The sequence below is a fragment of the Scyliorhinus torazame genome, chromosome 5, assembly GCF_047496885.1.
Source record: "Scyliorhinus torazame isolate Kashiwa2021f chromosome 5, sScyTor2.1, whole genome shotgun sequence".
Classification (NCBI taxonomy): Eukaryota; Metazoa; Chordata; class Chondrichthyes; order Carcharhiniformes; family Scyliorhinidae; genus Scyliorhinus; species Scyliorhinus torazame.
The window spans coordinates 107,072,716-107,095,601 of record NC_092711.1 but is presented as its reverse complement, the minus strand read 5'-3'; the positions used below and the strand labels follow the sequence as shown (position 1 = coordinate 107,095,601).

Below are 22,886 nucleotides of genomic sequence, written 5' to 3'. Positions count from 1 at the left end.
CACCGCGTTCTCCCATTTACTACACCGAGTTTTCTTCGCCCATCTAAGGACCATTTCTCTATCCTTAAAACGGAGGAATCTCACCACTATGGCTCTGGGAGTTTCTCCTGCTCTCGATCCTCGCACCATAACTCGGTATGCTCCCTCCACCTCCAACGGACCCGTCGGGGCCTCCGCTCCCATTAACGAGTGCAGCATCGTGCTCACATATGCCCCGACGTCCGCACCCTCCACACCTTCAGGAAGGCCAAGAATCCTCAAGTTGTTCCTCCTTGCGTTGTTTTCCAGTGCCTCCAACCTCTCCACAGATCGTTTCTGGTGTGCCTCCTGTATCTCCGACTTCACCACCAGGCCCTGTATATCGTTCTCATTCTCTGCTGCTTTCGCCTTCACGACCCGAAGCTCCTGCTCCTGGGTCTTTTGTTCCTCTTTCAGCCCTTCAATCGCCTGTAATATCGGGGCCAACAGCTCTTTCTTCATTTCCTTTTTTATCTCCTCCACGCAGCGTTTCAAGAACTCTTGTTGTTCAGGGCCCCATATGAAACTGCCACCTTCCGACGCCATCTTGGTTTCTGCTTGCCTTCCTTGCCATTGTTCCAAAGGATCCGCTGCAATCCGGCCACTTTCCTCTCCTTTTTCCATCCGTGTCCAGGGGGAACACCCTTCTGGTTTACCGCACGGTGTTTTTAGCCGTTAAAATTGCCGTTGGGGCTCCTATCAAGAGCCCAAAAGTCCGTTCCACCGGGAGCTGCCGAAACGTGCGACTCAGCTGGTCATCGCCGCACCCGGAAGTCCCGGCGTGACGGCTCTTAAGGCCGCGCTGCTCCCCCCCACCCGGCCGGAACACCCGACCGCAACACCCGACTGGATGGCTGGCCGCCGCTCAGCCCCGAGGTTCGAGTCACGCGATGTGGAGGCGCTCCTGGACGCGGTGGAGCAGAGGAGGGACGCCCTGTATCCCGGGCATGGCCGCAGAGTTGCCCCACGCCACAGCCGGCGTCTGTGGAGGGAGGTGGCAGAGGCCATCACCGCTGTGGCCCTGACACCACGGACAGGCACCCAGTGCCACAAGAAGGTGAACGACCTCGTCAGAGCAGGCAGGGTGAGCCTCCCCATATCCCCCCTCCCCCATATCCCCCCTCCCCCATATCCCCCCTCCCCATATCCCCCCTCCCCAATATCCCCCCTCCCCCATATCCCCCCCTCCCCCATATCCCCCCTCCCCCATATCCCCCCTCCCCCATATCCCCCCTCCCCCATATCCCCCCTCCCCATATCCCCCCTCCCCCATATCCCCCCTACCCCATATCCCCCGCTCCCCCATATCCCCCCTCCCCCATATCCCCCCTCCCCCATATCCCCCATATCCCCCCCTCCCCCATATCCCCCCCTCCCCCATATCCCCCCTCCCCCATATCCCCCCTCCCCATATCCCCCCTCCCCCATATCCCCCCTCCCCCATATCCCCCCTCCCCCATATCCCCAAGTGAATCCAGCCCTAACCTTAACCTCTGCAATGCACGCGCAACCGATGGCGTGCATTCATATACCTGCCTAACAGTGTTGCCTTTTACCCCTGCCACCACCCCCCCACAGGAGAAGCGCGCACACAACAATAGGGAGCATGTGAGGACTGGAGGAGGCCCCGCTGATGAGAGGCCACTGACCGAACACCAGGAAAGGGCCCTGGAACTGGCTGGCCGACCTGAGGACCGGGAGGTTGCTGATGCAGAGGTCGGGGGCGTACTAGCAAGTGAGCCACCGACAGCCCGTCCCCATATCCCCCCTCCCCTATATCCCCCTCCCCCGTATCACCTGATCACTGCCTGATGTCTAACCATGCATGCTTCATTGTGTATCGCAGGACCAAACGTCCAGGCACCCATCCCCGCAGATGCAGACCGCCCGCAGGATGCCCCTCGGAGACCACGGGAGACGGAGAGACCCGCACCCTCCAGCATGCGACGCCCGCAGGATGCCCCTCGGAGGCCACGGGAGACGGAGAGACCCGCACCCTCCAGCATGCGACGCCCGCAGGATGCCCCTCGGAGACCACGGGAGACGGAGAGACCCGCACCCTCCAGCATGCGACGCCCGCAGGATGCCCCTCGCACACCACGGGAGACGGAGAGACTTGGAGCAACAGGGAGACGACACCCCCGTCACGTGCGGGAGCGACCACCCAGCGACGAGGGGGGCAGCCACAGGCCCCCGTCACATCCGAGCCAGGACACCACTACCCAGGACACCACTACCCAGGACACCACTACCCGGGACACCACTACCCGGGACACCACTACCCGGGACACCACTACCCGGGACACCACTACCCGGGACACCACTACCCGGGACACCACTACCCGGGACAGCAGTACCCGGGACAGCACTACCCAGGAAGACGAAATACCGGACAGTGACTCAGAGTGGATGGGTGGAGACGAACCCCCACCCCAAAGTGCCATGGACTCAGAGTGGGACGAAGAGCACTACACAATGCCACTGCTGTCACCAACACCCTCCACCATCGCAGAAACACTCACCACGGTTGGGCACTTTAGTGATGAGGCGTCTGGTACACTCACTGGTGCGCACAACACAGCCGTCCTGGTACAGCAGGTGGAGGTAGGAGCAGCAGAGGGGCCGGGCGGTCGGAGGGCAGCCCAGCCCAAGCGAACATCTGCCGCCCAGATGGATCCCGGGTTCCTGCAGTTACCACACCCACACATAGATCTGATGCAACCACCGACCCGGAGACGAGCGAAGAGGGTGACGGGCGGCTTGCGGCGGCTGCGGTCGCAGGTGGAGGAGTCCACCCGCGTCCAGGAGCTGGGAGTGGTGCCGGTCATGCGTGCCACCCAGGCCGACACCGCACGGGTGGCGTCCGCGGTGGAGGCAATGGGTGCGACGGCGTCAGACATGGGGAACGGTTTGCGAGGCCTGAGGCTTTCCGTGCAGGCGGCGTCTGTGGCCCAGGAAATGGCTGCCCTCTCACAGGAGGCCATGAGCCAGTGCCAGCGCCAGATGGCAGAGGCGCTCAACGCCATAGCCCAGTCTCAACAGGCCATGGCCCAGTCTCTGCAGGCCATGGCCCAGTCTCTGCAGGCCATGGCCCAGTCTCAGCAGGCCATCGCTGAGGGCATCGGCGCCAGTGGCCATGTGCGAGCCGGCGTCGCACTGTCACAGACCGGGTTTGACAACCCCCTGGGCTCCATGGCTGCAAACCTGCACGGGCCTCCAGGACTGGCAGCGCCAGATGTCGGGGGGGCGTCGGATGGCCAGTCCGTTCGCATCCCCCACCCATGTAGAGGCCTGGGGGCCATCGGGCACCCCGAGGGAGGAGGAGGTGGTGTGGTCCGTCCCGGCTCCCTCTGTAGGGGAGGTCCCGGAACACCGCGACACCTCGGACTCCCCCCCCCCCCCCCCCCCACCCCCTTCCGTCCCAGGTGCATCAGGTGGGCAACGGGCAGGACAGGCTGGTAGCTCGCCATCCCAGTCGCCCGGGCCGCAGCCTGGCCCATCTAGGTAAGGACACCCCAGGAAACGGCCGCCAAAGGGATCCAGTGTCAGAGGGCAGGAATCACAGGAGTCCACCTCCAGTTCTGCTGTACCGTCTGGGGTACCACGTAGACGTAGTCAAAGGGCCCGTAAGGCCAACCAATTAGACACTGAATAAGTTGGCACGGTTGCAGGGCACAGATGAGTTTTAGGGGCTAGGGCACGTGCATGAACTCCTTTGGTTATTAAAGTCAATGTTACACCTACAGAAGCTGCCTTTGTGCTCTGTCCAAAGTGTGTGGGGGTGTGATGTACGTTGAGCGCAAGTGTGTGTGTGAGGGGTGGTCTTACCTCAGCCCCAGGTGAGTCTGCCCCCTTCCCCCTGGGCCGCCATCAACATCCCCCAGGCAGAGGACGGGACCGTGCGCTGCAGTGTCACAGCCGCATGCAGGGATGGTCCGGGTGGATGGTGGTACTGTGGCCATGGGTCAGACATAGTCCAACGATGTAGAGCCAGGAGCTCACCGCAGGGCGGGTTGTCATCATCCTCCATGGCCTGCAATAGACACGCGTCCACCCGCAACTGTGTGAGCCCGGCCCGTTGTGCCGCAGGTGGATCGGCAATGGGGGGGGGGGTGGTGGTGTGCATGCGGGTGGGGTGGGTGGGGTTGGGGAGGGGGGTGAGGGTGTGGGTGGGTGGATGGGTGGGGGGGTGTGGGTGGTCGGCTGTTGCCATGGTGTGTGGTCTGTGGCCATACTACCCGATTCCCACGCCCATCTAGTCAGTGAAGCGGGCGTCTATCAGTCTGTTCCGTGCCCGCTGGGCCAGCCGGTAACGGTGGACAGCCACCCGCCTGTGTCTACCCCGTCTGCCCTGACCATTACCCCCATCCCCCTCATCTGGGGAGGACTGCGCCTCTTCCTGCTGCTCCTCCACTCCGCCCTCCTCTGCCTGCGGCACATCGCCCCTCTGCTGGGCTATGTTGTGCAGGACGCAGCACACCACAATGATGCGGCCGACCCTATCTGATCGATACTGGAGGGCGCCCCCAGAGAGGTCCAGGCACCTGAAACGCATCTTCAGCACGCCAAAGCACCTCTCTATCACTCCCCTTGTCGCTACATGGGCATCATTGTAGCGGTTCTCCGCCTCATTGCGTGGCCTCCGTATAGGCGTCATCAGCCACGATCGCAATGGGTAGCCCCTGTCGCCCAGCAACCAGCCCCTCAGCCGGGGATGGCGTCCCTCGTACATGCCGGGGATGGATGACCGCGACAACACAAATGAGTCGTGTACACTGCCTGGGTGACGGGCGCAGACGTGCAGGATCATCATGCGGTGGTCGCAGACCACCTGTACGTTCATCGAATAGGTCCCCTTCCTATTAGTGAACACGGCCCTGTTATCTGCAGGTGGCCGCACGGCGACGTGCATCCCATTGATCGCGCCCTGGACCATGGGGAACCCGGCCACGGCAGAGGAGCCCACAGCCCGGACATCTTGGCTGGCCCGGTCCACGGGGAAGCGGATGTAGCGGTGCACCATGGCATATAGGGCACCTGTCACTGCCCGGATGCACCGATGTCTGCGATATGCCGGACAGGTCCCCACTCGGTGCCTGGAATGACCCCGTTGCATAAAAGTTCAGGGCCACCGTAACCTTGACGGACACGGGGAGAGGGTGTCCCCCGCCAGTGCCACACGGTGACGGGTGTGCCAGAGGGTGGCAGATGTGTGCCACGGTTTCCCGGCTCATCCGGAGTCTCCTCCTGCATTCCCGGTCCGTGAGGTCCTGGTATGACTGCCTGGGCCGGTACACACGGGGCGCCCTCGGGTGCCTCCGTTGCCGTGGGGCCGCGACGTCCTCCTCCCCCTCCTCGTCCTGTCGGTCAGGTGTCCCTCCAGCCTGGGCGGCTGCCGCCTGCCCCTCTGCAGCAGCCTGCGCCGCCTCTCTGGCACGCTCCTCCTCCTCCTCCTCCTCATCCAGGGCAACATAGACATGAGCGGCTACCGCCACGGCGGCCAACATCGCTGGATGATCTGAAAACATGACGGCCTGGTGTGGGGAGGGGAACGACGACATGTCATCATTGCCCATATCCCCTCCTCCCCCCAGCCAGGTGGCATGGACCGCATGGGTCCAACTGTTGGAGGCTGGCACCTGGCCAGGTGGACCAACTCACTTGCCCTCCCATCCCCCTCCCCGGCACGGACCACCCCCCCCCCCATCCCCCTCCCCGGCACGGACTCCCCCCCAACCTCCACCCCGGGGCACGGACCCCCCCCAACCTCCACCCCGGGGCACGGACCCCCCCCCCCCAACCTCCACCCCGGCACGGACCCCCCCATCCCCCTCCCCAGCACGGACCCCCCCCCCAACCTCCACCCCGGCACGGACACCCCCCAACCTCCACCCCGGCACAGACCCCCCCATCCCCCTCCCCAGCACGAACCCCCCCCCAACCCCCTCCCCGGCACGGACCCCCCCCCCCAACCTCCACCCCAGCACGGACCCCCCCATCCGCTCCCCAGCACGGACCCCCCCCCAACCCCCTCCCCGGCACGGACCCCCCCCCAACCTCCACCCCGGCACGGACCCCCCCATCCCCCTCCCCAGCACGGACCCCCCCATCCCCCTCCACCCCGGCACGGACCCCCCCATCCCCCTCCCCAGCACGGACCCCCCCCATCCCCCTCCCCGGCACGGTCCCCCCCCCCATCCCCCTCCCCGACATGGACCCCCCCCAACCTCCACCCCGGCACGGACCCCCCCCATCCCCCTCCCCAGCACGGACCCCCCCCCAACCTCCACCCCGGCACGGACCCCCCCATCCCCCTCCCCAGCACGGACCCTCCCCCCCCAATCCCCCTCCCCGGCACGGACCCCCCCCCCCAACCTCCACCCCGGCACGGACCCCCCCATCCCCCTCCCCAGCACGGACCCCCCCCATCCCCCTCCCCAGCATGGACCCCCCCCCCATCCCCCTCCCCGGCACGGACCCCCCCCCAACCTCCACCCCGGCACGGACCCCCCCATCCCCCTCCCCAGCACGGACCCCCCCCCATCCCCATCCCCCTCCCCGACATGGACCCCCCCCAACCTCCGCCCCGGCACGGAACCCCCATCCCCCTCCCCAGCACGGACCCCCCCCCCATCCCCCTCCCCGGCACGGACCCCCCCCCCATCCCCCTCCCCGGCACGGACCCCCCCCATCCCCCTCCCCGGCACGGACCCCCCCCAACCTCCACCCCGGCACGGACCCCCCCATCCCCCTCCCCAGCACGGACCCCCCCCATCCCCCTCCCCGGCACGGACCCCCCCATCCCCCTCCCCGACATGGACCCCCCCAACCTCCACCCCGGCACGGACCCCCCCATCCCCCTCCCCAGCACGGACCCCCCCCCCCAACCTCCACCCCGGCACGGACCCCCCCCCAACCTCAACCCCGGCACGGACCCCCCCCCAACCTCCACCCCGGCACTGACCCCCCCCCCCCTCCAACCTCCACCCCGGCACGGACCCCCCATCCCCCTCCCCGGCACGGACCCCCTCCCGGCACTCCCCCGGAGCCCAGCCTACTCCAACCCCCCCCCCCCCCCCCCCCCCCCGCCGCACACACACACACACAACCCGAGACACACCTCTCCTCACACATTCAGACTGCGGCCACGCCATCGCCTGCCCAGAGCCAACCCCCCAGGCTGTCACTCGCCTCCACGCTGGTCGGCGTGAACCTGGAGCACAGGGTCATGCCGATGAAAAGGAGGTTTAATTTACGTCGACGTGAACGGTCATCACATCGACGGGACTTCGGCCCATCCGGAAGGGAGAATATCGGCACGCCGAAAATCGGCTGCCGTGCGCAGACCCGTGACATTCTCCGCGGCAGCGGCGACATTAACGCCCCGCCGACTTTTCTCCCTTCGGAGACTTCGGCAACCGGCGGGGGTGGGATTCACGGCGGCCAACAGCTATTCTCCGAATGGGGGGTCGGAGATTGACGCCCCGGATTTCTAAACTGCAGAAGGTTGGATCTGACGACCCAAATATAAACCAACTGTCTGAGTAAAGGTTAAAACGGTTCGACAGGAAAATCACTTTGGATGGAAAGATTTTCAAAGTGATCGGTGCTGGATTCAGACTAACACCAAACACTCTGACTGGATCCAGAGGAAGGAGAACACAAGAGGCTCCAGCCCCGGAGATCAGCTCCATCTGTCCGAGTGTCTGATCCGGGATCAGTAAACCATTCCGAGGAGACCGTCACCTCCAGCCCCGGAGATCAGCTTCATCTGTCCGAGTGTCTGATCCGGGATCAGTAAACCATTCCGAGGAGACTGTCACCTCCAGCCCCGGAGATCAGCTCCATCTGTCCGAGTGTCTGATCCGGGATCAGTAAACCATTCCGAGGAGACTGTCACCTCCAGCCCCGGAGATCAGCTTCATCTGTCCGAGTGTCTGATCCGGGATCAGTAAACCATTCCGAGGAGACCGACACCTCCAGCCCCGGAGATCAGCTCCATCTGTCCGAGTGTCTGATCCGGGATCAGTAAACCATTCCGAGGAGACCGACACCTCCAGCCCCGGAGATCAGCTTCATCTGTCCGAGTGTCTGATCCGGGATCAGTAAACCATTCCGAGGAGATTGTCACCTCCAGACACGGAGATCAGCTCCATCTGTCCGAGTGTCTGATCCGGGATCAGTAAACCATTCCGAGGAGACCGTCACCTCCAGCCCCGGAGATCGGCTCCATCTGTCCAAGTGTATGATCCGGGATCAGTAAACGATTCCGAGGAGACTGTCACCTCCAGCCCCAGAGATCAGCTCCATCTGTCCGAGTGATTGATCCGGGATCGGTAAACTATTCCGAAGAGACTGTCACCTCTGCCCCGGGGATCGGCTTCACCTGTCCGAGTGTCTGATCCGGGACCAGTAAACCATTCCGAGGAGACCGTCACCTCCAGCCCCAGAGATCAGCATCTCCCTGATCCGGGAGATGTTGTGGGTCACATGTATTTCCTGCCGATTTAGCTGGTGTACCAAATCTAAACTGTCGCTTTTTCATAAATTGCTTTAAAATTACCAATGACTTGGATCCCGTTTTTGGGTAAACTCTTGACTCCTGGACTAAAATCTTGCAGTTTCCAGCATTCATCACGAAATGAAAATCGCTTATTGTCACAAGTAGGCTTCAATGAAGTTACTGTGAAAAGCCCCTAGTCACCACATTCTGGCGCCTCTTCGGGGAGGCTGGTACGGGAATTAATCTTGTTGACTCTAAACACAGTTGTAAAGGAGACTTTTGTCTGTATCTCAGAGCTCTGAACCATGGAAGAGAGTGACTGGGGCATGTTTCTTACACACCTCAGGATTAACCCACACATTCAGTCCTGGATCTCATTGACAGCAGCGAAAACAGCTGAATCCAATCCCTGGAGACACTCATGAAGTCGCTGGTGTTTCAGCATAAGTTGTAAGTCAGTGAATCCATTCCCGCACTCGGGGCAGGTGAACGATCTCTCTCCAGTGTGAATTTGTGGTGTATCATCAGCTCATTGCTGCTTCGAAAGCTCTGATCACAGGCAAAACATTTAAAAGGTTTTATATCAGAGTGAATTTGTTGGTGTTTAAGCAGGTTGTATGACTGAGTGAATCCGTTCCCACACACAGAGCAGGTGAACGGTCTCTCCCCAGTGTGAACTCGCTGATGCATCACTAGGCCATTGCTGCTTCGAAAGCTCTGCTCACAGTCAAAATATTTAAAAGGTTTTATATCAGAGTGAATTTGTTGGTGTTTCAGTAGGTGATAAGACTGAAGGAATCCCTTCCCACACACAGAGCAGGTAAACGGTCTCTCCCCAGTGTGAATTCTCTGATGTACAGTAAGTTCAGATGATCGCCTGAAGCCAGTCCCGCAGTGAGAGCATCTGAATGGTCTCTCGTCAGTGTGAACACGTTGATGACAGGTCACTTCCCCGGACGTTTTAAAGCACTTCCCACAGTCTGGACATTTAAAAGGTCTTTTGTCGGTGTGAACTCGCTGATGTTTCTGCAGGTTAGATGTAGCAGTGAATCCCTTTCCACACAAGGAGCAGGTGAATAGCTTCTCCTCACTGTGAATGAGTTGGGGTCTCAACAGATATTTTTTGCATTTAAATTTCTTCTCACAGTCAGAACATTTGAAAGGTGTCTGATCAGTGTGAACATACTGGTGTGTCAGCAGGCTGGATAACTGAGTGAATCCCTTCCCACAGGTGGAGCAGGTGAATGGCCTCTCCCCAGTGTGACTGCGTCGGTGCATTTCCAGTTCAGAAGGGTAGCTGAATCCCTTCCAACAGTCCCCACATTTCCACGGTTTCTCCATGGTGCCGGTGTCCTTGTGTCTCTCCAGGTTGAATGACAAGTTGAACTCTCGTCCACATACAGAACACATGGATGGTTTCTCCCCACTGTGAATGGTGTGATGGTTTTTCTGTCTATGTAATTGGTTAAAGCTCTTTCCAGTCTGTTCACTGGAACATTCACTGTCTGTGTGCGTCTCTGTGCTTTTCCAATCACACTGATGTTTGAAATCTTTTCCCACAAACTGAACAAACATTACTCCTTCCACATTCAAAGACTGTGATATTCAGGTTCTAAAGAATTGAGTGACTCTGTCTGATCTTGATGTTTGGTTGAGTTTTCTGTGGCCAATCTTCTGCTTCTAATATCCTGTAAAAGGAGTTTACAAAAGCCATCACTGTCAGTCCAGGATAGAAATTCTGAACAGACAATTCTAGTTTCTCTGGAACATTTTTTCCTCTCTTGTTCCCCCAAAGCTGTAAATCCCCATCCCACACAGTCTCCCTCCTCCCTGGGCTGAAATCCAAACCCATCTCACCATTTCTTTCCTCCACTCCCAGTTTTGTCCCTCCCTCCCTCTCCTCTGCCTGGGTTCAGTTCTCCAGCTCCTGTCTGCAGACTGACAATAAAACCAATGGGTCTTATTGGGGCCTCGACTCACCCGCCTGAGTCCAGCTTCAACCTGCACTGCGCATGCTCTAGCTCACAATGGCTCCAGAGTGATTGACGGCGGGTCACGACCAATAAGAAGAAGGTAATCCGGGTCTGTATTTACCCTGCAACCGGCCGCCATCTTGGGAAAGGAAGTGGGGTCTTTTGTTCTTGGAACAGAGCGCTGGGTGGCCATCTTAGTATGGGAAGAAGGAGTGGGCGGGACTTCCTCCCCTGTTACAGGCCCGGGGCAACCGGCGACCACCACCACCTAGAGAATGGAAGTCGGGTTTTTTGTTCCTGGCGTGGAGCGCTGGGACAGCCATCTTGGTTAGGGAAGATGGAGTGGGCGGGGCTTCCTCCCCGATGACAGGCCCCGGGGCAACCGCCTCCATCTTGGGAATGGAAGTCGAGTCTTTTGTTCTTGGAGCAGGGCACTAAGGCGGCCATCTTAGTATGGGAAGAGGCAGTGAGCGAGTTTCCGCTCAGGTGACAACACCCGGCGGCCGCCGCCATCTTGTGGTGGTGATTCTTTTTCCGGGTCTTTAGTGAAGGACACTGAGCTGGAGCTGAGGTTGTAAAGTGTTCAGAGGAAGGTCTGAAATCAGATTTACAGCCAGATATCTGTAAGAACCACAAAGTTCACATTCAGTATGTTTGCCGAATGAAATCACAATGCTGCAAAAACTCAGTTCTGAAGAAGAATCAGATTGCATTGGAAATGTTAACTCTCTTTCTCTCTTCACAGAAGCTGCCAAACCTGCTGAGGATTTCCACAACTTTCTGTTTTCACTTCACATTTCCAGCTTCCGCAGAGTTTTACTCAAATTATTATGTTTTTGAAATACTGTTACATTACCGGTTAAGAGTAAAACAATTGTCACCATTTAAATGTCCAAATCAGTGATATTTATTTGTTTAACTGAGACTGGGCTGTTCAGGAGCAATGTCAGAAATCACTTCACAGAAAATATAGTGAAATCTGCAATTCTGTTCAGATTCTGTCAATAGAAACTAAAAACTGAGATTCATAGAAGTTTGTGAGACAAGAGTATTAATGGTTATAGAATCAAGGGAGATGGATTGAACAAACAGATCAGACATTTGCAAACTGGAGCTTAATGTCTGAGGTTGAACTGATTCAGGTTTTATTTTGAAGGTGGTGTCGGTTTCCTGTCCTGTCGATTATCTCCACACCCGCTGGTAGTTTGCCGGAGGTGAGATCATAATTTTTATTTGTGTCATGAGTAGGCTTACTTTAACACTGCAGTGATTAACTATGATGTGGAGATGCCGGCGTTGGACTGGGGTGAGCACAGTACGAAGTCTTACAACACCAGGTTAAAGTCCAACAGGTTTGTTTCGATGTCACTAGCTTTCGGAGCGCTGCTCCTTCCTCAGGTGAATGAAGAGGTATGTTCCAGAAACACATATATAGACAAATTCAAAGATGCCAGACAATGCTTGGAATGCGACCATTAGCAGGTGATTAAATCTTTACAGGTCCAGAGATGGGGTAACCCCAGGTTAAAGAGGTGTGAATTGTATCAAGCCAGGACAGTTGGTAGGATTTCGCAGGCCAGATGGTGGGGGATGAATGTAATGCGACATGAATCCCAGGTCCCGGTTGAGTAGGAATCAAACCCAGGTCCCTGGTGCTGTGAAGCAACAGTGCTAACAACTGTCCTACCGTGAAGGGGAAGAGGGTTGGTGCAGTGGCACAGCCTTGTCTGATCCCAGTCTTCACTTAAATAGTGTCTCTGGTGTTTCCATTGATGAGGATCATGGCTTGTGTGTCATCATTGTGCAGGCGGAGGATGGTGGCCAAATTCTGAGGACAGCCAAATTTGAAGAACATACTGAATAAAACATCACTTTGACGGTATAAAGCGTTTTTGTGAGGTCAGAAAAGACCAAGAACTGCGATTGGTGCTGTTCCTTGTATTTTGCTTGGGTTTGTCAAGTAGTGTAGATCATGTCTTTGGTGCCTCATGAAGGGAGAAAACCTAACTGTGACTCTGGAAGGAGCTCTTTGGCCACAAAGAGGGGATCATTGAGGAGGATCCTGGCAATGATCTTCTGTGTGGCAGACAGCAGAGAGTCGCCTGTGCAGTTACCACAATCAGACTTGTCTCTCTTCTTGAATATAGTCACAGTGTCTTTGAGATCCCCCGGCATGCATCCATCTGCCCAGGTGAGGAATATAAGATTGTGTAGCTATGCCAGGAGTGTAACCCCGCCATGCTTCAGAATTTCAGCAGCGATTCATTCTGCTCCAGAGGCCGTGTTGTTTTTCAGCTGTTGAATGGCTTTTTCACTCCGCTCCAGATCTGGGTACCACGTGGACTGAGCCGGACAGGATACTGAGGAATGGATTTGAGGACGTTAAAGCCAAAGACAGAGTCTCGGTCGAGGGGATCTTCAGAATGTTCCCTCCAGTGAGCACTGACTGACTCTGTCCTTGATGAGTTCCCCTCCACATTTTGCTCTCAGTGGGAAGGGCCATGACTGCTTAGGTCATCAATTGTATTGGCAGCGCTGGTGAAACCATGCATGCCATTGCTTTCCATGAGCTCTTGGCTATCCCTCATTCTTTCTACCCTCTAAAGGCTTCAGAAACTTGGAAAACCTGGAGCAGGCACCTCAAAAGCACTGGAGCGGTACTACCAGCAGTGCCTTCACAAGATGCTCCAAATCCAGGGGCAAGGAGGGCGGTCCAACAGAGGAGAGGGAAAGAGAAAACTGGGAGTGGAGGAAAGAAAGTCGGGGGCAGAGGTGAGTGTAGTGGCCATCACTAAGGAGAAAGTGCTGGGGAAGCTGAAAGGTCTGAAGGTGGATAAAACACCCAGTCCGGGTGGACTACACCCCAGGGTTCCGAAGGAGATAACTGCGGAGGTTGTGGGGCCATTGGTGGTGATCCTTCAGGGATCACTGGAGTCAAGGGACTCCCGGGGTACAGGGAAGTGACGAATGTCACACCCCAGTTTAAGAAAGGCAAGAGGTAGCAGATGAGAAATTTTTGGCCGGTTAGTCTGACTTTGGTTGTTGATAAGATTTAGAGTCCATTGTTGAGGATGATATTCCGGAGTTCTTGGAAGTGCATGGTAAAATAGGACGGAGTCAGCACGGCTTCATCAAGGGGAGGTCATGCCTGACAAATCTGTTAGAATTCTTTGAGGAGGTAAAAAGTAAGTTAGACAATGGAGAGCCAGTGGATATGATCCATTTTGGTTTCCAGAAGGCGTTTGACAAGGTGCCGTACAACAGGCTGCAAAATAAAGATAAGAGCCCATGGTGTTAGGGGCAAGGTACTGAAATGGTTAAGAGAATTAGTTGACAGGAGAGTGGGGATAAAGGGGTCTATTTCAGGATGGCAGCCTGGTGAATATTGGTGTTCCACAGGGGTCAGTGCTGGACCACAACTATTCAATACATTAACGATCTGGAAGAAGGAACAGAGAGCACTGTTGCTAAGCTTGTAGATGATAGAAAGATGTGTAGAGGGAGAGGTAGTGTTGAGGAAGCGGAGAGGCTGCAGAAGGACTTGGACAGGTTAGGAGAGTGGGAAAACAAGTGGCAGATGTAATAGAATATGGAAAGTGTGAGGTTGTGCACTTTGGAAGGAAGAATCGAGGCAGACTATTTTCTAAATGGAGAACGACTTCTTGTTAGGTGAATTGGACATTCTGAATTCTCCCTCTGTGTACCCGAACAGGCGCCGGACTGTGGCGACGAGGAGATTTTCACAGTAACTTCATTGCAGTGTTAATGTAAGCCTACTTGTGACACTGATATAGATTATCATTATTATTATTAGCTGGAGTACTGTGTGCAGTTCTGGTCGCCACATTACAGGAAGGATGTGATTGCACTGGAGGGGGTCAAGAGGCGATTCACCAGGATGTTGCCTGGGATGGAACATTTAAGTTATGAAGCGAGGTTGGATAGGTGTGGGTTATTTTCATTGGAGCAGAGAAGACTGAGAGGCGACCTGATCGAGGTGTACAAGATTATGAGGGCCATGAACAGGGTGGGTAGGGAGCAGCTGTTCCCCTCAGTTGAAGGGTCAGTCACAAGGGGCAGGGGGTTTAGGGGGGGTTTGAGGAAAAACCTTTTCACCCAGAGGGTGGGGTCAATCTGGAATGCACTGCCTGGGAGGGTGGGAGAGGCGGGTTGCCTCACATCCTTTAAAAAGTACCTGGATGAAGACTGGCACGTCATAACATTCAAGGCTATGGATCAACTGCTGGCAAATGGGGTTAGGTAGGTAGGTCAGGTGTTTTTCGTGTGTCAGTGTTGGATTGAATTTGGATTTTGTTTATTGTCACGTGTATCGAGGTACAGTGAAAAGTATTTTTCTGCGAGCAGCTCAACAGATCATTAAATACATGAAAAGAAAAGGAAATAAATGAAAATACATAATAGGGCAACACAAGGTACACAATGTAACTACGTAAACACCGGCATCGGGTGAAGCATACAGGGGTGTAGTGTTAATCAGGTCAGTCCATAAGAGGGTCATTTAGGAGTCTGGTAACAGCGGAGAAGAAGCTGTTTTTGAGTCTGTTCATGCGTGTTCCCAGACTTTTGTATCTCCTGCCCGATGGAAGAAGTTGGAAGAGTGAGTAAGCCGGGTGGCAGGGGTCTTTGATTATGCTGCCCACTTTCCCCAGGCAGCGGGAGGTGTAGATGGAGTCAATGGATGGGAGGCAGGTTTGTGTGATGGACTGGGCTGTGTTCACGACTCTCTGAAGTTTCTTACGGTCTTGGGCCGAAAAGTTGCCATACCAAACTGTGATGATAGGATCTGTAAAAGTTGATATGAGTTAATGTGGACATGCCGAATTTCCTTAGTTTCCTGAGGAAATATAGGCGCTGTTGTGCTTTCTTGGTGGCAGCGTCGACATGGGTGGACCAGGAAAGATTTCTGGAGATGTGTACCCCTAGGAATTTGAAACTGCTAACCATCTCCACCTTGGCCCAGTTGATGCTGACAGGGGTGTGTACAGTTCTTTGCTTCCTGAAGTCAATGACCTGCTCTTTAGTTTTGCTGGCATTGAGGGATAGATAGTTGTCGCTGCACCACTCCACTAGGTTCTCTATCTCCCTCTTGTAATCTGACTCATGCAGACTTGATGGGCGAAAGGCCTCTTCACTGTTGCTGTTGATACAATGTTAGGTGGCATTGTAGACAGTCCAGACAATGGCATAAAATTGTAAGGAGATATTGACAGACTAGGTGAATGGGCAAATTTGTGACAGATGGAATTCAATGTAATCAAGTGTGAGGTTATCCGTTTTGAACCCCAAAAAAATAGAACAGAGGACTTTCTAAATGGAAAGAGGTTAAGTACAGTGGATGGCGAAGGTGCACAGATCCTTAAAATGCCCCGAACAAGTGCAGAAATCTTCAAAAAGGAATGCTAACATTTATATCCAGAGGATTGGAGTATGAAGTCACAGAGGTTATGCTGCAGTTATACAAAACCCTGGTAAGACCCCACTTGGAGAACTGTGAGCCATTCTGGGCACCACACCTTCGGGAGAATATTGTGGCCTTGGAGGGAGTGCAATATACGTTTACTAAAACGGTACGCCACGATACCTGGACTACGGGGGTTAGGTTACGGTGAGAGATTATTGATTGATTGGTTTTGTTTATTGTCATGTGTGCCGAGGTACAGTGAAAAGTATTGTTCTGCGGACAGTCCATAAAGATCGTTCCATACATGAAATAAACCCACAGGACCTACATAAATGCACAGGCAAGGGGTGAACATACAGAGTGCATTACTACTCAGTAGAGAAGATGTGTGAAGAGATCAGTTCAGTCCATAAGAGGATCATTCAGGAGTCTGGTAACAGCGGGGAAGAAACTGTTGTTGACCCTGTTAGTGCGTGTTCTCAGACTTTTCTCTGATGGGAGAAGTTGGAAGAGTGAGTAACCCGGATGGGAGGGGTCTTTGATTATGCTGCCCACTTTCCCAAGGCAGAGGGAGGTGTAGACGGAGTCAGTGGATGGGAGGCAGGTTTGTGTGATGGACTGGGCTGTGTTCATGATTCTCTGAAGTTTCTTACGATCTTGGACCAAGCAGTTGCCATACCAGGCTGTGATGCAGCCAGATGGGATGCTTTCTGTGGTGCATCTGTAAAAGTTGGTAAGAGTCAATGTGAACATGCTGAATTTCCTTAGTTTCCTGAGAAAGTATAGCCACTGTTGTGCTTTCTTATAAAGAAGAACAAAGAACAAAGAAATGTACAGCACAGGAACAGGCCCTTCGGCCCTCCAAGCCCGCGCCGACCATACTGCCCGACTAAACTACAATCTTCTTGGTCGTAGAGTCGGCGTGGGTGGTCCAGGACAGATTGTTGGTGCTGTGCACACCTCGGAATTTGAAGCTGTCAACCATCTCCACCTCGACACAATTGATGCAGACAGAGATGTGTACGATACTTCGCTTCCTGAAGTCAATGACCAGCTCTTTAGTTTTGCTGACATTGAGGGAGAGATTGTTGTTGTTATGCCACTCCACTTGGTTCTCTGTGTCCTCCTGTAGATATTGAAGACATCGAGAGATATGGGGATAGTGTGAGAAAACGGTGCTGTGGTAGATCAGCCAGTGATCCCATTGAATGGTTCAGCAGGCTCGATGGGCCGAATGGCCGACTGCAGCTCATATTTGTTGTGATCTCCTGGACAGGAATCTGTGAGCTTGGGTCTGTCAATAAGCCTGAATCAGCACCTTCAGAGAATAGGGAGGGTGAATGTTAGATACAGCAGAGTGAGAATGGAGGGAGTGTGTGGGATGGAGATTTACAGCTTTCGGGGAATAAGAGAGAGGAAAAAATGTGACATAGAAATTAGAATTGTGTGTTCTGAATTTCTGTCCTGTACTAACAATGATGAATTTTGTAAATTGTTTTTACAGGATATTAGACGAGGAGGAATTACAGACAGAAATCTCAAATGTTACGTCTCGATCTGACAGTCACTCGATTCCCTTTAACCTGAATATCATCGGCCTTTGAATCTAGAAGGAGAAATGTTTGCCCGAACTGCCAGCTATAGATTTCAAACATCAGTGTGACTGGAAAAGCACCAAGATCCACACAACACACACCCGAGTGAGAGTGTTCCACTGAACTGACTGTGGAAAGAGCTTTAACCAGTTACACAGCCTGAATAAACATAACATTCACAGTGGGCAGAGACCATACCCTGTTCTGAACTGATTGTCCAACCTGGAGAGTCACGAGGAGACCCAAAACATGGAGAAACGGAGGAAATGTGGGGACTGTGGGAAGGGATTCGGAGTCCCATCGCAGCTGGAGACTCATCGACACATTCACACTGAGGTGAGGCCGTTCACCTGCTCTCAATGTGGGAAAGGATTTGCTCAAGGATCCCAGCTGCAGTCACACCAGCGAGTTCACACTGGGGAGAGGCCATTCACCTGCTCTCAGCGTGGGAAAGGATTTGCTCAAGGATCCCATCTGTAGACACACCAGCGAGTTCACACCGGAGAGAGGCCGTTCACCTGCTCTCAGTGTGGGAAAGGATTTACTGAAGCATCTATACTACGGAAACACCAGCGAGTTCACACTGGGGCGACGTCGTTCATCTGCTCTCTTTGTGGGGAGAGATTCAGTCAGTTATCCCGCCTGCGGAAACATCAGCGAGTTCACACTGGGGAGAAGCCATTCACCTGCTCTCAGTGTGGGAAGGGATTCACTCAAGTAACCGGCCTGCGGAGACACCAGCGAGTTCACACTGGGGAGAGACCATTCATCTGCTCTCGGTGTGGGAAAGGATTTAGTCAAGTATCAAACCTGCGGAAACACCAGCGAGTTCGCACTGGGGAGACGCCGTCCACCTCTCAATGTGAGACGGGATTGCATGTTTCATCGCATCTGCTGTGACACCAACAATTTCACAATTGATGACAGGGGTTGGATTCTGTTGTTATTGTTTCTGCTCTGCATCCAGGACTGCATTTTGTTCATTCTGACAGGTGGTCAGTGGGGATGGTCGGAGGGTTTCTTTCTGCTGGACTGGCCGGTCTCACCACTTTGCCTCCAGTGGGCTGATGCTCTTTTAAGCCTTGTTACTAATACCTGGCTTCACATTGCACAAGGATCACAGAGTGAAAGTGTGTTTGGAAGTTTGAAGATATTTAGTTCCTATTTCTGTTTGGAACCTCCCAAAGCATGCCATGGTGCCATGGAGATGGGCCCTGGTGGTTACCATTTTTTTGGTTTAATTTACCTGGATCATGGTGCCAAGGACCCGGGTTCGATCCTGGCTCTGGGTCACTGCCTGTTGGAGTTTGTATATTCTCCCCATGTCTGAGTGGGTCTCGCCCCCAAACTCCAGGGTAGATAAATTGGCCACGGTAAGTTGCCTCTCAATTGGAAAAAAAGAATTGGGTATTTTAAATTTAAAAAACAAAATATCCGGGTGTTACTCACTTATCTGGGTGTTACTATCCGTGTTTGAGGGGCAAATTGTCTGAGGTGGACTGGGAAACTGGTGGGAGACAGGGAACAGCTAATATTTTAGGAATTATTACATATTTACCAGGGGGTCGGTTAGCTCAGTTGGCTGGACGGCTGGTTCGTGATACGGCGTGAGGCTAACCGCGCGGTTCGACTCCCACACCGGTTGAGGTTAGCCATGAAGGCCCGGCCTTATCAACATTACCCCTCGCCTGAGGTGTGGTGACCCTCAGATTAAATCACCACCAGTCAGCTCGCTCGCTCTCTCTCTCTCTCTTGCTTTCTCTCTCAAAGGGGAAAGCAGCCTGTAGTCCTCTGGGTATTTTGTGACTTTTATTTCACATTTATACAACAAATATATGTTCTATTAAGGAACAAAATTCCAAATGGAAAAGTGATACAACCGTGGCGAACAAGAAAAGTTATATGTTCCATTAGATGGAATACAATGTGGAAAAGTGTGAGGTTATGCACTTTGGAAGGAGGTACAGAGGCATAGACTATTTTCTAAATGGGGAAATGCTTAGAAAATTAGAAGCACAAGGGGACTTGGGAGTCCTTATCCACCATTCTCTTAAGGTTAACGTGCAGGTTCAGTCGGCAGTTAGGAAGGCAAATGCAATGTTAGCATTCATGTCGAGAGGGCTAGAATACAAGACCAGGGATGTACTTCTGAGGCTGTATATGGCTCTGGTCAAACCCCATTTGGAGTATTGTGAGCAGTTTTGGGCCCCGTATCTAAGGACTGCTGTCCTTGGAAAGGGTCCAGAGGAGGTTCACAAGAATAATCTCTGGAATTAAGAGCTTGTCATATGAGGAACGGTTGAGGACTCTGTGTCTGTACTCGGAGTTTAGAAGGATGAGAGGGGATCTTCTTGAAACTTATAGGATACTGCAAGGCCTGGATAGAGTGGATGTGTAGAGGATGTTTCCACTTGTAGGAAAAACTAGAGGCAGAGGACACAATCTCAGACTAAAGGGACAATCCTTTAAAACAGAGGTGAGGAGGAATTTCCTGAACCAGAGGGTGGTGAATCTGTGAAACTCTTTGCTGCAGAAGGCTGTGGAGGCCAATTAACTGAGTTTTTAAGACCGAGATAGATAGATTCTTGATTAACAAGGGGATCAGGGGTTATGGGAAAAAGGCAGGAGAATGGGGATGAGAAAAATATCAGCCATGATTGAATGGCGGAGCAGATTTGATGGGCCGAGTGGCCTAATTCTGCTCCTATGTCTTATGGGTACACCCCGGCGTCTGTTCGGGTGCACTGAGGGAGAATTCAGAATGTCCAATTCGCCTAACAGCATGTCTTTCAGGAAACCAGAGCACCCAGAGGAAACCCACGCAGACACGGGGAGAACGTGCAGACTCCACGTGTCCCAAGCCGGGAATAGAACCCGGGCCCCTGGCGCTGTGAATCAACAGTGCTAACCACTGTGCTACTTTAAATTTAAAGTGCCCAATTTTTTCCCAATTAATGGGCAATTTTGCGTGGCCAATCCACCTACCCTGCACATCTTTGGGTTGTGGAGGTGAGACCCACGCAGAGAATGTGCAAACTCCACATGGACAGTGACCCGAGACCGGGATCGAACCCGGGTCCTCGGCGACCTGAGGAAAAGTGCTAACCGCTGTGTCACCATGCCGCCCATGAGGATTCTTTTGTAGCCAGTCCGGATGAAATGATCAGTCAAACACCTCGTTACTTGAACATATGTTTTATTTCTCAGCCGGGGCTAAGACCACTGTATCTCTTGAGAGTTACAATAGCAGGCCAAAGTCAATACATCTATCAGCAGTTCTTATACGTTTTTGGTTCATCTGAGGGCAGCTCCCTCGCATTCCATTTTGCTGAAGGCAGCCCCCCTTGCCTTTCATCTGTGCTTTTAGTTTAATTATAATTATCTTCCATTAGATTGTGTTTTGTACTTAACCCTGTTGGGTTCTTTTTTCTTTCTCATTTTGTTATTGATATTTTATGAAAACCTTTAATAAAAAATTTTTTTAAAATAAAAAAATTATTATTATCTTCCAGCCTAGCGCAACCACTCTCAAGGCCGTTACTGCAATTTGTCTGGTACAAAAACAAGTGACCTCAGCCTGTCTTGGCATTCCTTCACACAAAGCTTTACCTAACATTTTGTTTTTCCCGTAAAGTTTGATTCTAGCGCCAGACTACGTCATTCTATAGCTTGAGCCATATTCTCATTCCCCCCCTTTTATCATTTCATGATAACTTCTAATCCATAGCCAATCGTCTCAGTCTCTCCCATTCTATCTGTACTTCTATCATTTTCTTACGTTCCTCTGCACTTTCTTTCACATCCATTAACTCTTCAAGGCGCACTTCATGTTGCTGCATTAACTGTTGAGAAATTACTGCTGCACTGACACTTTTACACAAGCATTTCATCAGGAAGCTAAGCATCATTATTACAAGTATTACAACTACCAGGATTATCAATCCATGCACTAGGTAAGACCCCCATGATCCGGCAAACAACCAATCTAACTACACATCTCTTGATATTTCATGCAGTTTCTTAACCTCTGTGCGGATATGATCCACGAGGTGGGTGTTCTCCAAACTATCGGAGATATAGGTGCAACATTCCGAACCGATCACGGCACAAGTCCCACCTTTGTTTGCAAGGAGGTAATCGAGGGCCATTCGGTTTTGTAGGGCTACGGTTCTTATTGCCACCATTTCATTATTTATCTCAATGCTTCAGTGGTGTCGTTTGCTACCTCTTCCAGGATTTTTGCTATCTTCCTTATTTCCTTTATTGCAAGAGCTACCCTGACATGAGGAAGCAGGATTCCAAAGTATCGTTGCGTTTTGGTTATTTCTCTCTTTTGTCGCTTCATCATTTGGTAATGGTCGCCTAAATTGGTGAGGTGGTGTATAAAGGGGACTACATACCCCAGATAACAGGATCCCGTCCAATTCTCTGGCAGCCAGGGATATGCCTTGTGGCCACAAATAAAATACGTCCCATTGTATGAAGTGAGTTTGACCACATCAAATCCTTGGGCCATCAGGGAGTACTTGAAGGTACCTGTCCCATTCGCGTATGGGACGTCCAGTGTACACCCATAAAACTGAGGAGACGTATATACGGGATAGACCTCGGATATGTTGGCCACCACAAATCTGCTCGCATTGACTAGCACCTACAAATATCCCTTTTACCACATTCCTTACCAAACATATTATTCCCAGTGGTCTTCCCATGTTGGTGGTATTAATGAGGGTAAGAAACGGAGGCTGGTGGGATTTGTTATAACTTGGTTGGTACCACATCTCAAAGGTGTTCATTAGATAGCCCTCCTCTTTCCAAGGTCTTGGGGATATGGGGAGAAACGATAAACTAGAAGCTGCCCCGCCGTCTGGGTGTTTTACCATAGATGCAATTCTTATAGTCCTGGGGGATTGACGAGTACCATCCTGGTAAATATACCATTCTACAGTTTCTGACAGGTTAAGGGGAACAGGTCTGAGGGGGAACCCTCCCTTAGCATAGGTCGGGATATGTGTACATACTCAGCAACCAGAAACATTCATATCCTTTGCGTACACATATGACATATACAGATACGTGTTTACCTGTAATTCCCTTTTTTCCCGCAGCCTTGCCCTCCCTTGGTCAACGCATCCCAAGGGTACAGTCTTTTTTTTGTTTTTGTTTCTGCATCTATAGTCCCATTTACAGTTGACCTGATGACAGGGTAGGTTGCCCTTAGTCACTCCACTGATGAGTATGGTCCGATTGTATCATTGTACGTAGGCTGAACATCCGTCCGCAGGGGTCGCATTCCAAGGTCCTTCTCCTGGGCCTTGACTGGGACACTGTAAGGTGTCTCCTCGACAGGTGATGAGTCCGTCTTCCCTTGGGGC

General features: G+C 53.2%; 1 protein-coding gene and 1 pseudogene across 1 annotated transcript in view; one reads left to right on the top strand and one right to left on the bottom strand.

Annotated features, from left to right (window-relative positions):
* Positions 1–20,995, top strand: part of LOC140421637 (uncharacterized) — a 31,020-nt pseudogene extending 10,025 nt beyond the window's left edge.
* Positions 1–22,886, bottom strand: part of LOC140421626 (uncharacterized) — a 64,861-nt gene that overhangs the window by 13,961 nt on the left and 28,014 nt on the right. The window lies entirely within an intron of this gene.